Source organism: Falco cherrug, chromosome 7, assembly GCF_023634085.1.
Source record: "Falco cherrug isolate bFalChe1 chromosome 7, bFalChe1.pri, whole genome shotgun sequence".
Lineage (NCBI taxonomy): Eukaryota > Metazoa > Chordata > Aves > Falconiformes > Falconidae > Falco > Falco cherrug.
Genome location: NC_073703.1, coordinates 47,124,737 through 47,143,340, shown reverse-complemented (window position 1 = coordinate 47,143,340; position 18,604 = coordinate 47,124,737). Strand labels below are relative to the sequence as shown.

Sequence of the window (18,604 nt, the reverse complement as noted above, 5' to 3'; positions counted from 1 at the left end):
GATGATGTGAGTTAAATAACTGAAGTTCCTTGTGTGATTAACACTGAAAGAAACTAGTGGGAAAGACTAGCTATTCACAAATGTTGGTCATTTGGTGAAAGAGAAATGTGATTCAAGCCTAAGAAAAGAGAATTCTGACCTGTAGAGAAAGGAGTAGAGAAACTTTAAAACTGAATAAGCATAACGAAAATTTAAGGAAAAGAGTGAAAGCAGAGAATTTTGCTTATAAAAAGTCAAGTGAAAAGCAGTTTCAAGTTTTCTAAGTCAGTGACAGCCCTGCCTTCCTTTTAAATAAACATGAAGAAATCATAAAGGTAGCTGTGGAACATACTATCCTTTCTATTTTGTTAAGCATTGCTGACAAGAAACTGCTTGCACATGGGGATGGTACTTGAATCTTCTTACAGCTTGATACTTTCAAAAGGGAACAAAAATGCTGACAAACATACTTCTGACTGCATGGATCTAGGATCAAGCTCACCAGTCAATTTAGGGATTCAAGAGAGATCCTAAAAATCTCAGAGTATATAAAATGTCATACTTATCTCACAGGGAGACTCTGAATTTTGTAATGTAATCAAAGCTCATGGTACATGTTTTCCCGTATATGTAATTTCACTGGTTATTGTTCAATTCTTTTGACATGGACAAGTGGACAAAACGAAATGGACAAAACCCCACTAAAATCAGGGGTATAACCATCAAAATTAGCAGCTGACTATAATATTGCCTCATTTATTAATTTTCACTTGGTTTTGTTCTGGTGTTTACAGTTCTAGTGAGAAATTTTGTTTCATAGGTAATTTCTGTTGCGTACAGAGGCTTGGAAGAAATAAAAGATATCCTCCTTTCAGGAAAATTTGGGTAGAACCACAAGACCTGATTGTGACACACGGAAGTTTACATGACTGTTCAATCAGCTCATCTCTCCATAACAGCACAATATCTATTGTTTCTGGTAAAGATGGAACTGAAGGGTGGTTTTCATTAAGTTGTTTACTTTTGAAAGGAACCATTTTCTCAGAACTTCTCCATGTTCATTGTCCAGTTGGGTTAAAGAACAAGTTTAGAATTGTTCTACAGTTCTACAAATTTTCATCTTTGATGTTAAGAATCCATCACTGAAAAGCAACCTGCTATCTAGAAAGACTTTCTAGAATTTCTGCTTACGGAACTGTATCCTGTATTGTCAGTGTTTCCATTACAGCAGAGACAACCAATTCACCAACGAGCATCTCTCCTATGGAGAAAGGCTGACCGAGCTGAGTCTGTTTAACCTGGAGAAGAGAAGGCTCAGGGGAATCTTATTAACGTCTACAATTACATGAAGGGAGGGTGCAAGGAGGATGGAGCCAGGCTCTTCTCATTGGTGCCCAGTAACAGGACCAGAGGCAACGGGCACAAACAGAAACACGGGAAGTTCCATCTGAACGTCATTAAACACTTTACTATTGAGAGAGTGACCAAGCACTGGCACAGGTTGCTCAGGGAGGTTGTGGACTCTTCCCCCTTGGGGACTTTCAGAAGCCACCTGGACATGGTCCTAGATGACTGGCTCTAGATGGCCCTGCTTGAGCCATGGGATTGGACCAGGTGAACTTTCAGAGGTCCCTCCCACCCTCAGCCATTCTATGATTCTGTAATTTAATAGCTTGTACAAATATTTACATAGAAGGAAAGTAAGCCTTATACTTATTCGGTAAAAATATTTTTTCAAATCTGCTCTCAGATTCTCTTATTCACGTGTGTGCCTAGAAGAATTAAGTGACTAGCATTCAACTCAGAACTAGCAGAGGAGACCTTTTTTTCTAAAACAAATGCTACTTTGAGAAAAAAAATATGAAAAAGACAAACCACTAACAAACAAAGTTAAACCTCTCCTAACTTTGCCCTTTGGATGGTTGTGTCACAGTTCTGACACATATATTTTCACAGCTAGCATTAGAACATTTATGGAATTATGTCCCTGTCAAGAGCTTACTCTTTAGGTTTGGTAATTGCTATGAAGTTTATTGCAGCATGACTTCAGGGTACCTAACATTTAATAGTGTTAGGGTGTTAAAGCTTAAGAGTATACATATATTCATGTAAGTAACTACATATTTAAAAAAGGAAAAGCTTCCTTTGTACCCAGCAGAAGAATTCTGATTCCACTGAGATCAACGACAAAATTTTTGATAACTTAAATATGACCACAATTTTACAAAGCATCTTTTTTCATGTGTGATTTTAAATTTAAACTTCCATTCCAGACTGTCTGTGAGTTCAGCATGTTGAAGATCAATATCAATTGTCACGCTAACTTTTTTGTTATAGTTGCAGCTCCTCACAACATGCACCCACCCAAACACATTTTGAACAAAAACACTATTAACTCACCTTCATTTGGTTAGAAATAGACTGTAGATATTTTGCCTGAAATATAGGGCATAGTTAGTTGGTACTGTAACAGCAGTCATGTTGCCCTTCAGTACTATTTATTCACATGCTATTCCAGTTTTTCTTAAACTGATTAGTACAGGTTAGGAAGAAGTGCATGTCGAAACCACTATGCTATGACAAAATAAAATTCCAAAGGAGGATTTTCATGGCTAGTAACCCTAGCAAAGAACAGCACCTGTGCAATACTACTATTGTTGTTTTTATTGTTGTTGCTGTTGTTGATAATAACATTAACAATATTATTATTAATAATAATAATAATAGCACTATTAATAACACTATTAATATTAATATTTTTTTATTTTCTTGTTCCAGTTCTTTGCAATAATAATGTTTTTCAACTTCTTATAAAATGTGAACATTTTGGACTGAAATTAACTACTGTATTCCACATGAAAAAATCCTGACTCACAAAATGGCTTAGAAAAAAAATGTCAAGTGTTTGCACTCTAAAATAGTCCTGAAAAAAGTGGCCCAAATCCTCCCATTTTCCTATAGCACTAATTTCAGGTTTAGAATTTGAATCTAGACAAATTCTCTCCTTTACAGGAGTGGGTGCCACTGACATTAACCTGTTGTAAATTCACTCCATAGAGAGGAATAACTCTTGATTTCAATAGAGTATCTGCAGATTAATGCAGGTGTAGATAAGAGTAAAGCATGGTCCTTCATTTTACATTCATGCCCCATCTAATATGTATTTGGTTTTGTAAATCACAGAATCATAGAATAATTGAGGTTGGAAAATATAAGTAGAGTGAAAAAGGAAGACTTTTTCTTCTAAATTGAGTTTTTAGGAACATAAAATTTAAGAATATAGACAACTATACTTGAACATGAATGATGCATCACTTTGGAAATAATGTATTTACAGTGTGACAGCATTTTTTTTCTTCAGTGAATTTTAAATAGCAAGTGTATGATACTGTGACATAGAGATGAATGTATCAGACATCTTAATTTCTTCTGTGTAGATATTGTGACTGGAAAATACAATTTGCATTTATTGAGAATAAAATCTTAACTACATATGCTTCAAAACATTACTAAAAAACAACCTAGCAGCCATATTGTTCTAGCTTGTCCTCATGTTTAGCATACATTCAAAGTGAAATTCTAGTACTGGGAAAAGACCTTCAGTTTAACCTCTGAGCCAAGGAAAAAGTAATATAGCAGATTTCTAAAATTTCTTCACAAAAAGGGTAATGACTTGCTTTAATCTGCAAAATCCCAGAGAAAGTTATAGCTTTTAATACACTGGGAAGGAAAAGAAATGTTGTATGCAAAGAGATCATTGACAGAGATACTTGCCAAAATGAAAAAAAAAAAAAAAAAGTTTTTCATGGGAGAAATAACTTTTATTTTTAAGATCTATTTTCAGGTACTTATTATTTTTTAAATAAATTACTACATATCAGCAGCAGCCCCTGTACCTTAAATGTGGACATCATTTTTACATATCAGACTAATTTCTACTTAGCCCTTATCAGTCAATACAAAAAAAAAATACCCACAATGTAGTTTTTATAGTAATTTTTTTCAACTTTTTTTTTTTTTTCTTTTTTTTCCCCCCTTTTTTTTAAATCACTATTGGTTTATCTTTGGCCATTGGAAAATGACAGAAAGGGTTTTTTTAGACTTATCCAAATTCAAATGGACTGAGATACTATAATGCATATTCACATACATAAGAACCTATTTTCTTACCGTCAGTGCTTCCAGGACTGTGGCCAGTGATGACGACATCAAAAGTGTTATAGCCAGGACTCACTGGGATTATATTTCCAGAGTCTTTGCATGATCTCAATATAGGTTACTTGATGTCTCTGTATGCCTGTTACCCTACCTGTAAAATGGAAAAAAAATACTTACTGAATATGTTAAACAGGATGGACTCACCAATAATCGGACTAGGGAAAGTTTCACAATTGAGTCATTGCATGATGTGGCACCATTACCACAATATGATGTGCTCTACACCAGGCAAGGAAAATAGGAAAAATATAAGGCAGCAGGGAAGTTAAAACTTCACCCTCCTTAATAATTATAATTATTTTCTGTATACTAGCAGTGAACACCTGATATTAAGTCATTTAAGATCTCTGAATGCATTGTGATATAAATGTATTTTGACAGACATTGACTCAAACTAGATGGATGAAAAAGGGAACAATTTAGGACGTAGAATGAATGAAGGCAGGAATCACCACATTTATACTCACAAGTGCTCTGAAATATGGTATAAGTTAGTTAAAAGACCAATCTCCACCTTCAGTTCTCTGGATTTTCTTACGCGGTGTTCAGCTCTCTCTTCAATCTCCACATTTCCAGTAAAAGTGTACATTGTTTAAAGATCATATGAAATGTGAAATATCTAATTGTCTTTCAGTATCATCTTAAAGAGGTGGATGAAAACCGCTGAGAACAATAATAAGCCTCTTGAAATTCTTTTGGAATTGGCTAATGCTACTCCAGAATAGATCAATAACCTGCCTAGCCCACTATGGCGTCACTTCTAAAGAGAATACAGAATTATTCCATAACAGGTAGTTCCACAACTTTCGTTGGAAGTGGAAGAATAGCCCAAACACTTTTGCATTGGATTTGCGCTTAAGCCCTGGAACGGTTACAAGGGGAAAATGTAGCTCTATATTTTGGAGACAATAAGAGGAAAGCGGTTTGATACAAATAACCATCCTTGTCCCCATTAAGACAGGTTCCTTTGAGAAGTTCTAAAAGGAACTTGTAGTTGAGAACATTTGTCATTCTTTATTGACTACGTGTTAAAAATCCTGATAAGAAGTTAAGAAATCCTGTCAGTCATAACTACGGAAAATTATGGTAAGAATAATGATTAGTTTAAGAAAGTGTGTGTGCATGCATATGTATGCGAGTGTGTATTTATTTATTTATTAATCAATATTACTTTAGACTTAGTTTTCCTACCATCTCTCCAAACTTCATTCCCAGTGGGTATGGTACAGTTTTAAATTGCAACTCACCTTATTGAAGCATGTCTGATCTTCAAGATCTAGGGAAGAGTTTCTTGTTAAGGGAACTATTTCTGGTGATGAAGAGGATGAAAAACCTGCAAGGAATGAAACATTGTTTTAAGAAGCTCCACATCATGATTATAGGATTGTTTGGGAGTAGGAAAAAAAACAAGAGATGATATACAGGAATCTGAATTTGATCAACACTTGTACCAAGTGCTTTTTGGGAATTTTCAGACCTATTTCTCCGTCCTTGCACTTTTCCACTAGGTGAGATTGAAACTGCGTTTCCTTACAATTGTATTTGCTTTACACTGCTTTGTAGATATAGGTGGAAATTATCTTCAACATACTAATAAAAATACCTATCATTTAAGAGATAAGAAGTAGTATTAGCATCAAAGTTTACAGTACTGATGGTCTTTGGACAACAAGTAGAGGTAATATTAAGAAAACTAGAATACTAGGATGAAGTTTCAGATTTTACAAAAATTGCTCACAAATACATTTGGTGTTAATCAGGAGGTCAAGGTATGTGGGCCTTCATTTAAAATGTCTCAAATGGGCTTTATTTTCAAAAACAGGCACAGCAAGATTTGTTAAATCCAGCACCATTTAAAATGCATTCTCCAAAGATGAGCCAAATAAAATGAATCAACACTTTTGGAAAACACATTTAATAACTCCATATATGAATGCATAGATCTGGAAGCAGGAATTAACCATCTGTGGTCCTAAAGGACATACAGTATATTTTACTAGAATTACTTCTCTGGAATTCTAGTAAAATGTAAAATTCCTTTTCATTGTTACTGCATTTTATTGATACATATATATATCTCTGTATATACATGTTTATCATGACTGTGGTAATGCTTAAATGTTATCATTAGCACGTTTTTAATGGTCAAAAACACTGTAGGCATGGATATTGTCATAAAAGTACTTTTCAAATACTTGTGACTTAAAAGAGAGAGAAAATTTCCCATATATTTATTCAAAAATAATGTAGATTGTAGCTATCACAAAGTATATGCTTGTTAAATCTACAAAAGAATACATTGGAATGAGAGGCAGATGCAGATTGGTCCTTGAACTTGACAGTCTAGGATTTTCTGTTTTTTTGTAGGCAGGGTGGCACTGGCATTTTCCCATTAAATTAATGTATTTTAGATCAGAAGTTCCTACAGTTCACATAAGAACTCAAGCTTGCTGAAATTCTTCAGTTTAAACTTCTCTGAACAACATCAAAACATCACTAAACCTGACTTTATTCTACAAACAAGGCCTCTAGAGTAGATTTTTAAAAGTATTCAGGTGCTTAAACATGTGGATTTGAAATGTTCTGTGATTTACAGATTTTGCCCAAGTGCATTAATCACCTAACTCCCTTATGTCACCATTTTTAAAAGCCTTTCAAACAAGAACACTGTTTGCTAATATAACAGGAAATAAAACATGCTAAATGTTTGAGGTCCATGTGTAACCTTGCAGGGATAAGGAGTATTTCTTATAGTTAGTCAGCACCATTCATGTCAGCTTGATCATACCAAGATATCAGTGGCTATCCCATTTTTTTAAAGACTTAATTTCTATTTCTTACTTATTTTGCAAAAAAGAAAACCAGCAGCTTGTCACTATGGTATTAGGTGGGAGGCAGTGTATGGCTGTATAGCAGGATTATGAGTCAGTCATTAAGCCTGCTGGTCAGTAAAAAAAAAAAAAACACCAACCCCCTGAACAAAAACTTGTCATAATGACTGGGACAATTCTATGCAGAGAGAAAATACTAGACAATATACTCACAGATTCAAATCTATTTCCAAATACTTTAATATTAAGACAGAGAAAACATCTGAGATACCACTTTACTACCTTGCTGCAGAAAACTTCAAATGCCTGCATCTTACACATTCCTTTAGCAAACTGACTGATATTTACTCTGGGCAAATTCTGTATTATGCCCATGCGCACCTTCAGGATTTGATTCTGTAAGGTATTTAAGTGGGATATTTATAGGGCAACCATGCTGATGAAGACCTCGTATGCTAAGCTTTAGAACGGCAAGGATTTCTGCTTTGGTTAAATGAGAACAAGTACATAAATATTTTCCAGCCCTTTGCCACAAAACTGTGTGGGAGTACAGGAGTTTGTTAGGAAAGGTGCTGGAAGCAAGAGGTAAGTTAAGCTCTACTTGCAGCTATAACACATTATTATTCGTTGCACGGTGTGTCACTCAGGCTGTCACAATGCACACACAGCAGAGAGCATACACATTATCAGTGCTGAAGGGCACTGAGAGGGATTGCAGAGCCACAGGTCATTTTGGGGAAATACCTCTGTCACAATCCAGGCACACATTTGCTCTTCTTTGCAGAACGTATCTGGCAGCACAAGCTAGGGGATCATCAACTGGTTACTACCAACCAACAAAATTAATTCATTACAAATCAAGACACAGAACCGTAGAATCATCTAGGTTGGAGAAAACCTTTAAGATCATGGAGTCCAACTGTTAACGCAGGACTGCCAAGTTCACCACTACATCATGTTGCTAAGCGATGCCTCTATGTGTTTCTTAAAGACCTCCAGGGATGGTGATTCCATGACCTTCTTGGGCAATCTGGTCCAATGTTTGACCATCAACCACCCTTTCAGTGAAGAAATTTTTCCTAATATCCAATCTAAACCTCCCCAGGTGTAAATTGAGGCTGTTTCCTCTTGTCCTGTCGCCAGTTATCTTGGACAAGAGACCGACCCCCACCAGCCTACCGCCTCCTTTTGGGTACTTACACAGAGCAATAAGGTCCCCCCCTGAGCCTCCTCCTCTCCAGGCAAACAACTCCAGTTCCCTTGGCCACTCCTTCTAAGACTTGTTCTCCAGACCCTTCACCAGCTTCATTCCCCTTCTCTGGACACACTCCAGCACCTCTACATCCTTCCTGCAGTGAGACGCCCAAAACTGAACACAGGATTCAAGGTGCGGCCCAACCAGGTCTGAGTACAATCTGGTTGTAATCTGAGGACAATCACTTCCCTTGTCCTGCTGGCCACACTGTTTTGGATACAAGCCAGGATCCCGTTGGCCTTCTTGGCCACCCGGGCACACTGCTGGCTCATATTCAGCTGGCCATCAACCAGCACCCCCAAACCAACTGTCAAACAGCACCCCCAGGTCCTTTTCTACCAGGCAATTTTCCAGCCACTCTTCCCCCAGCCTGTAGCACTGCATGGGGCTGGTGTGACCCAAGTGCAATACCCAGCACTAAGCTTTGTTGAACATCATACAACTGGCCTCATCCCATCAGCCCAACCTGTCCAGATCCCTCTGCAGAGCCTTCCCACCCTCAGGCAGATCAACACTCCCCCTGCAGTTTGGTGCCATCTGCAAACTTACTGAGGGTGCAATGATCCCATCATCCAGATCATTGATAAAGGTATTAAACAGAGATGGCCCCAGTACTGAGCCCTGGGGAACACCACTTGTGACCAGTCACCAGCCAGATGTAACTCCACTTACTACCACTCTTTGGGCTTAGCCATCCAGGCAGCTTTTTACCCAGTGTAGAGTACACCTGTCCAAGCCGTAAGCAGCTAGTTTCTCCAGGAGAAAGCTGTGGGAGACAGTGTTAAAGGTTTTACTAAGGTCCAGGTAGACATCACCCACAGGCTTTCCTTCATCCACTAAAAGTAGGTCATCTTGTCATAGAAGGAAATCAGGTTCATCAAGCAGGACCTGCCTTTCATAAACCCATGCTGGCTGGGCCTGATCCCCATGTTGTTCTGCATGTGATATGATGGTGCTTGGGATGATCTGCTCCATAATCTTCCCCAGCACCAAGGTCAGGTTGACAGGCCTGTACTTCCCCAGATCCTCCTTCCTGCCCTTCTTATAGCTGGACATTACATTGACTAAACCACCAGTCTTCTGGGACCCCCTCAGTTAGCCAGGATTGTTTGTAGATGATGGAGAGTGGCTTGGCAAGCTTTTCTGCCAGCTCCCTCAGTACCCTTGGGTAGATCCCATCTGCCCCATAGACTCTATAGTTACATATTTGTAAAGGCTTCCCACAAAAGAGTCAGAATTCTGAATGTAAAGTACTCACTAAATATTATTCAATCACATCTATCAGTCTTGGAGAAAGTGATCTGAACATAGAACAGGTCAAATTCACAAACAATTGTATGGCTATGGGTGTCAGCACAACCTTTTGCATTGAAAGAGGTTAGAAGTAGAATCTGCAACGGTCAGAGAAGGCATAAATATAGAAGTTTAAAATCAGCCAGGAAGGACAAAAAATAAAGCAGCAAAGTAAGGAGATCAGACAGAGGCATTAAGTTTAAACACACACACACAGAACAAAAGAGGAGTCAATTAGACAAAGATGACAGTCTGAATTCTTTAAATAATAATAAAAAAAAATCTGTATCTTTGAAAATCAGCCTATATGAACAAAACTTTATAAATGTTATTTCCAGTAAAAATTTGCTTCCTCAAGTATTTGCAGAAAATGAAATCACAATGACAAATTCATTTTACACCCCACCTCCATCTTTAAAATGATTGTAATGTTGAGATAACTTCTTCAATCTTTCTGCTTCTCTCTGTCTTCTTTCCCCATATATAGCACAACTCTGGCTTGGGGGTTTATGTATTTATCTATTTTTAAACAAACTTCTGACTGGGAGTCAAGAATATAAAAAAAATTGAAGTCATACTTTAGCAGCAAGTCAGAGAAATAATTCTCAAACCTAGTTATCAGGTCAGGAAGCATTATTTTAGCGTCATTGCTACCAGCCCTGCGTGCCTGTGTGAGATCTAGCAGCTGGTATGACCACTTCTGAACCTAACCTAGACTTTACTCATGCTAATACGCTTCTTTTAGTATACAGTGAATAACAGGATACAAATCACACTGTAATCTTCCTTGTTAGAACAACAGTTTGAGCAATATTCATTAAGGTACACAGCATTTCCTGGGAAAATAGTGACCGAGGAGGTAATGATCATGTCCCTCTATTGGTAATATCAATTTGTTAGTAATATTATGTAAAATTTCAGTAGGCAAAATACAATCACGTAAGTAGAATTCAACCACTGTGCTGGGGTTTTTTTTGTTTTGGTTTTTTTGGGGGGTTTTTTGTTTGGGTTTTTTTTTTTGGTTTTTTTTTTTTTTTTGTCTTTATACAAAGGAAAGTGATATCAAAGGACCTGAACTAAACTTTCTGATTTGATCAGGAATTCAATGATTTACACTGCACAAAGCATGTTCCTCATAGTGTGGCCATTTCTTACCCCAATGAACACATGAACACTTTAAAAACAGTAAGGTAGCAGTTTAGGACAATGTGGCTGCTGACAAAGGTGGTATGGGAAGGTCAGAATGAATATCAAACTGAAAACTAGAAAGCATTTATATATTCATATCTTCCTTAACAAATCAATTTCTTTCAATAAGCCTTGTACCATCTATGATTAATTTTTCATAACATTTAGACTTGTTATCCGATAACCTTTAGCAAAACTCGGTATTAAACCCCTCATCTTTATACTTTTTATGAACAAACAAGCAAATTAAGGACAAATAAAGAACAGGAAAAAACCATACTACTTCAGTGCGTGATGCTCTGTTTACAGAATGCTGGGAGGTGGTTTTTGTTGTTTTAGGGGAATATTTGGGGGGAGGGGCGTTATTATTAATCTTTATATGGGACAAATTATATCAGAGTCATCATTTTGGTTGGAAGGGCTCTGCAGAGATCATTCAGTCCAGTCTCCTGCTCAAAACATGTCTAATTAGAAGAGGTAGCTCAGGGCATGTCCAGTGGAGACTTGAACAGCTACAAAAGCCCACAAGCTCTCTGGCCAATCTGCTCTGGTATTTAACCACCGCCGCAAGATTTTGTATTTTCCCCCTGCTCCTGCCGGGCAGGCTGGGAGCGCGCCCTCGGCGCGGCAGGGCTCGGGAAAGCCGCCTTCGCTGTCCTTGGTGCTGAACTAGCCACCGCGAATGCCCATGGAACGGGAACCTGCTGCATGATGTCAGGAATAAACACCAGCTGTGCGAATCTGTGCTGTAGAAATGCTTCGTGAGGAACGAAACAGTATGTTTTTAAGTGTAGAATGAAAAGACTGAAGAGGCAAAACTAAAAGCAGAAAAAGAGGGATCACGGAATTAAGAATGAACCGAGAACATCTGTATCTCCAGTCTCCCAGCAACATCAGATAGGGGAAGTGAAGACCATTATGCAAAATTATCAACTGGGAATTGTGGTACATCTGGTTACTTTCTGTGAGTTTTATTGATATTCTGCTTTTCCTTGTGATTTTCTGGTGTTCTGGACTTACTCAGTACTGAAAATCAAGTTAGAAGGAATGAAATTATCCAACATAGAAGAGTTCGTCTCAAATTCCAGTCTTTAAAAAATACACACAAAGTATAACTGGTACAGTGTAACTATTATCTTAATGTGTCAGAAGCAGCTGTATTTTCTATTTCAAATTACAATGGATCATTCCAGATGAAACTGGCCTAATCTGGGCTACATAACTTTATGCTGTTACTAGATATGATACATGTTTCTGAATTATTAGAAGTCAAGCTAAAAATAAATTTGATGAAAGATAAAATGCAGCAATTTTTTTAATCTTCACTTAAAAAAAAAAAGGGTTGTCTAATTACAGATATGTAAGCTAGAATATTTTTCTTTTTCTTAGAGAAAGTAAAAGATGTAATCCAAATAAAATTATATAGACTATGGGATGTAGTCACAGGTAATATTAGAATATGAACATACTAAGAAATAGATTTACTGAGGTTATCAAAATATACTGCTTTCAAATGATACTTGAAAAAAGTGAAAAAGTGTAAGACAATCTGTGGCCAAGCACGGTGTATGTGTACTGAAATGGGAGACAAATGCGTCCTAAAGATTAATTCTCAGATATTTCTACCTATTACTGGCCAGTTCCTACTTGCTTAAGCAAGTATACCAAATGATTGTCAGAATTACGTTAATTAGAAAAGCTGTATTATTTGTTCACCTATATAAAATGACTGTCAGCTATACTTCCAAGTACTTGTTTTATGCATACATACTTCTGTGTATATACATACACACTTACTTTGTCTGCTCCTTACAAGCAGAATAAGAATAATTTTCTGTGCAAATATGGCTCTAAATATAAACCTAGAGAAAATAACTTGGAGATACTGAAAAAATTTAACAGGTTTCATCTGAGGAAAGAGAAAATGAAATTATCAGAAGACATGAAAACTCTATTAGGGATCAGCATATAAATTAAGGTATTTCCTGACAACTGTCATTCTCATGCTAAAGTTCAGACAAGCAATAGAGATGCCTCATTCTGCCAGTCTTTCCACGCTGCCTGCCAGCCCTATCACAGCACTAAAGAAACCAAAACAGAACCAATTGATTAGAAAACTAGAACAAAAGGAGACCCAATTGTTTAATTTCTTATTACCTGTTTACAAAAACACCTGTGCATTGTAAAGAACTCCAAAAGGATCTTTTATTTCATGTTGTTTCATCAAGGAAATTTCTCTGTACAGTTTTCAATAAAGTTGACACTGATGGAAAATGCAGCTGAATACAGTTCTGGCACTGTATCCCTTTTTCTCCATGTATATAGGACATGGCCACAGACCTGTAGAAGACTAGCTGCGAGATTGCAGAGCAGTGTTTTGACATGTCTACTGGATTGCACATGATTTATACTAAATGGCTTATTTAAAGTGTTAGGTTATGTTGTCTTCAGCTTTCAAAAGAACAGTTAATGAAGACCCTTAATAGAATCACAATTCTCACATGAGGTCTTAAAAAAAAGCAAGACTGAATACTAATTAATCCTAAAAGAAAGAAAGAAAAAAAAAAATCATAACTCTAAAACACAGTCCTGTACCTCCTACAGAACACAGCTGGTGGGAGAAAATAAGCAAGACTAACTTGCATGCATATCATTATAAACCGACCTCTGTTAATTGTTCTTGGCACCTGCATGAGTTAAAGCAATAAATCAGTTTAATTCACAGTGATAGAAGAAAATTGGAGTGGACGGGGACAGGGACGGGAACTTTCTTGCTTTAAGAAATGTAACCACAAACTTCTACAAACTGCACAGTAACCTTGGTTGTAATTCAAGTACCAAAATGTTCAAATCACCTAACAGAAATAAATGAACTTGCATGTCCCCCAGTCCCACATTCCAGACAAATGCAGAAATACACGAGTCAAATCTTTGTTTTCTCCTTGCCCTCGGTAAACCCTCTAATGACACTTGAATCTGTTGCTATGTAATGACATTTTGTGGGAGAAAAAAGGTCACACAGAGACTTTTCCAAACAATTGTATGTCCTTAAATTACAAAGCACACATTTTATGTATGCATTCCCTACATTTTCCAGCTTTATCTTTAATTGATACATGCTACAATTCATCTTTGAATAATTCTCAAGTTACTAGAAAAGTACAAGACCAAAATGAAAAACTACTAATGCCATGTGAATTTGGCACAAATTCAGAGACTGAAAATGAAACCATTTTATCAATGACACTGTTAAGAGCTGTACAATTACTCTGCAACAGGGTCTTAGAACCAAACTGTATTAGAGTAAAACAAACTTCAGTCATTCTGTTTGTTAGCATGAAATCAAAACTTTTGGAGACTACAGGTCTGTCCTTAGTAACCTTCCTCACAGATTTGCCCATCTACCAGATATGAGAATCTGCAATCTTTACCACAATAATACAAATGAAAGCTGTCCTGTAAAATTTTATGAGCTGAACTGTTTCCATCCCTGGCATGTATATGTTTCCTCTGGAACATTTATGTAACTTCCTACTTGCTTTACAGCTGTAAAGCCAGCACAATTTTACTTGTGGAATCCAGCCCAGGAATTTTGTGCTCTGCATGATACCAAAAAACTCTGGTTCACGTCAGATTCTGTTGAAGTTTATTAAGGGAAAGTCTGAAACGTATGTCAAAATACAAAGCATGGCCTATAACAGTCAGAAAGCTGTGGTAGCTATCTTACTAACAAGATGGCTAGGCAGGGAAGAGTATTTCCTTCCTTCCTAGGTTCCCCAGAATTTCCCAACAGGAAATGCAAATGTTTCACACACATGAAAGTTACATGAATTCACATAAAATGAGCACAAGGGGCTGTAAAAAGGAGCAGAGATAAATCTCCTGTGATCACGCTTGCCTCTCCTGCTCTGACTTACATACAAAAAAAAAAAGAGGGTCAACATCCAGCTGTTCTAAATCATGCTTGGTGATTTCATTGTCTGGGAAAGAACAGTTAATTGCTTCATTTAGCCCTTCACTTAATTCAGTATATTACTCTGCACTTCAGCTGCCACTCAAATGAAAAAGACGTGGTGTTGGGGGAAAAACATTTAAAAATATATCATAAACATGCAATTGCTTCCCTCTGTGCAAAACAATAACCTACCTTTGAGTTTAGAAATAGCCACCTTGCCATTAGAATTGGAGAAAAGCCTCTGATTTGCCCACATCTACTTGTTGGACCAGCCATGTTATAATGAAGTCAGTCCCAGGGGCAGAATGAATTCATTTTTTTTTGGCAAAAAATATCAGAGTATTTAGCTCAGAGTGATTTTGCGATATTCTTGCACTTCATTCTCATAGACTGGCTCCCATGTGACCATAAACTATTTGCCTTTTTAAAGTGATAGTCGTTAGTTTAACCCACCAGTTTAATTAATTTATCTTATTGTAGTTGCTGATTCAGGAAAACAAGTAATTCTTGCAATCTATGGGAAAAATCACTGCTGTTTTATATAATGAGAGTCTGAAAAGTGGTTGTAAAAAGCAAAAATACATTGTTTTAAAGCAAAAAACACCGTTATTTTCAAGTTAGAGGTAGTACAAACCAGTCCGTTCACAAGATTAAAACTAAGAACAGGTTTGCACTTTGAATACCAATTCAAAAAGAAACACTACAATTTAGAAATAAAGTAAGTTTATGAGGTGTGAGTGTAAAAATAGACCTGACCTTGGCTCTAGAACCCATCTATCCTATTTTGTATTTAGAAAATTAGGCCCTTTAGCAGGCAATTTTTTCCATGACTATTTTTCTCACAAGGTAACCTGTCATCCTTTTAGACAGGCATTCTAACTTGTTCAGAAAGAATTCAGTAATAGACATACCACTGTTCCACAGTTCAATATTTCAGTGTCTTTATTAGAAAGTGATTCCCAATACTAAACATGGGAAAACTTGCTACAATGTAAACCCACTACACATCCTGCCCACAGTCAGCATGGATTACTTCCGTTTCCAACAACTTTTCCTGTGCTGAAAATTTTTATTGTTCCCCCATTTCCATCCCCCATTCTTCTCTTCAATGTCAGTTTTTTCAGTTCTTCCTGAAATGCCAGTTTTCTAGACCTTCTTTCTCCTCATTGCCATCATATGTAATGGCTCATTTTGAAGTTAAATTTCATTAAAAATTCATAAATCCTGAACAAAATGTAACATTGTATTTCAGATCAAATAAAATGTAACTTTTGGTCTGAAATTATTTTTTCAAGTTTGGTTTCAGTGGGAAGAGAAGAGAGAAAAACTTATTTTAATTTGACCACAGTATACTTTTCCTTTCTGATTTTGTAGTTAAAGGGATGAGTTGTAAGATCAGTTATTTTTGTATCTCTGCATTAAAAAAATGCATGCATGCATGTTTTGTGTCTTTCAAAATGGGGAAGGTTTGCATAAACTTAAAGGTGAAAATGTAAACCCTTTCAATAACCTCAGTATCCTGATTATTACAGATACATAATTTGCACTTATAAAAAAACTTACTCATAAAAAAATTGGTTTTTCAAGATTACTAAGTACACATTTAAAAACATTGATCAGCTTATAATTTTTTTTCTCCACATCCTTAAGTACTTCAGAGTCATTTCCTACATCATATTCTGCAATGCTTTGTCAGATTCCGTGTGAAGTAACTGTCAAGTTCTAGTAACATGGCTAATATTTTATAATTCAGATTGTTTTGTCTGTACTGAACGTAACAGTTTTCCATCTAACTTTGGTTTCCATTCTTTTTTCTCATTTGAAGCAAATGTATTAAACCCAGTATTGGGTCTTACAAGGACGAAAGACCACATACCACCCCTGTAATCATACTTGCTTAAATTCATACCCTTGTTCATATTAATCTTCTGACCTATGCATTCCTAATACCCAGATCTATTAATATCTGTATTTTGGATCAGCAATTTAGGAAAAAGACTAATAAACATTATATATATTACAGCAAAAAGCGAAGATGGGAAAGAAAAATATCACTATATATGACTCAGACTGGTGATTTTCAACTCTTCATGCTACGTTTGAAAAGTGAAAATGTTGATGTATGACAAAGTACAAATAACCATTACTTGCAACAATGTCTTTGTCATTCCAATGAAAATGCCTGTGTGGGTTTTATTAGGAGGAAAAAAAACCCCACCAAAAATAACAAATCCAAAACCCAAACCCAACTGTTTGAAAATCTCTGAGTATATTGCTGGGTTTAATAAAAGCATTAGTGCTGAATATCATCCTAGAGTGCTTTTTCAGCACTTACAATACATGAATCTTTTAATCCTAAATAGAATGAAAAGGACATGCTCTCTAAAACTGAATTTTAATAACTAAAATATCTGTGGAGAGAAAGTAGAAAATACAAATAGTCTTAACCTACTGTTACCCAACTCATTACATCATCATTGATCATAAAATAAGTAGAAAACATGAGCATATTGTTTAGGTGACACTATCTAAATGGACTTACATAGAAAAATGATATCACATTCAATTAGTATCACATTTATGTTATGACAATATCAGTTGAGGAAGCCTCATCTCTACCTGTACAAGACTGAAGTCTAAGCTGTTTTCCTTTTTGTAGATTTCTTTTAAAAAGGAATTAACAGAAACAAATATATCCTAGTAAACTCAACCATTCTAAGCTGTGCTGGGCACAGAAAGCCTTCTGATATTGGTAATTGCTGAGTGCTTGACATAAAAAGGAAGGAAGGACTATTTCCCAAAAAAGTACAGAGGAAAAGAATTCTGAGCATCTTATGTCCTATGCAATTCTCAAAAGCAATAGTATTTAAACCATCACTTATAGTACCTATAATCCTAAATAAAAAATTCACTGCAAAATCATCAAGTTAATCCTAGTGACTCTTTCTGAATAATATTTTCAAACTAGAAGTTAAAACTTTGTAAAAGCGAAAGTACAAATAAAAGGTTAATAAGGGTATTCAGAGCTATGATATTCAAGAAACATAACTTCGCATCCTAGGCTTGCATTTGGAAATCCTTCATTTTCCTATGAAATTCTAGATTTCTTGAACTACTTGAACAAATCATTTAGCCTTGTCAGGGTTTAGTTCCATCTCCTGTTGATGGGAGACTTTCAACTTCAAGTGCAGTTTTGTAAATAAATGCTTTAGAGGTTCCTGTTAGTTCAGTTAATGTGGTAATGTTAACATGAAAGAGGCTTTTTAACGAAGGAGGAGGAAAGCTTTTCTTCTGCTATTAGAAAAGTTATTCTAAGTTTTACATTTTCTTGAGTTTTATATACAATTAAACTAATTTGTTACAGAGTTTTAATGCACTGTGAGTCATAGCTAATTGCAAATGTACATTCATTTTTGGAAGATCTAGTCCAAATACAACCCTCACACAATGAGACACTTACTTATGTTCATAGCAGCTCTGTTTCATATTCAAAGAGATTTCTATGAAAAATATTCACATTAGATGTACTTCCTCATCCAAAAAAAAAAAAAAAAAAGTCTAAGCAGGAGAATTAATCTCGCTGAGAACCACTGAGATTCTGAAGTACTAAAACATTTGTATGAGAATTTGATAATTCTCTAATTTTAGAATCCTCTGCTTTTTCTTTAATTTGAACATCAAAGCAATGAAGACAACTTGTACTGTACAGTGAAGAAAATTGTGTGCTGAACACAGTATATATTTCAGTAATTATACAATAAATTCAGTCTGAACATGGGCTTCTACTATCAAAGTTCCTAATTTATCCCTTCAATACAATATTCAGTGGTGCAGAAGCCCAACAGAAGGCCCAGCAACCATTTACAAACCACCTGAGGATTTAAA

The 18,604-nt window shown here is 36.2% G+C and overlaps 1 protein-coding gene across 1 annotated transcript in view; it reads right to left on the bottom strand.

Moving 5' to 3' along the window:
- The window catches only part of LRRC4C (leucine rich repeat containing 4C), a 538,946-nt gene that overhangs the window by 100,841 nt on the left and 419,501 nt on the right, over window positions 1-18,604 (bottom strand). The window contains exons 2-3 of the mRNA XM_055717132.1: window positions 5,445-5,530; window positions 4,150-4,288 (exon numbers count right to left, since the gene is read on the bottom strand). The gene's annotated coding sequence lies outside the window, so the exon portion shown is untranslated. The remainder of the gene's footprint in view (window positions 1-4,149; window positions 4,289-5,444; window positions 5,531-18,604) is intronic.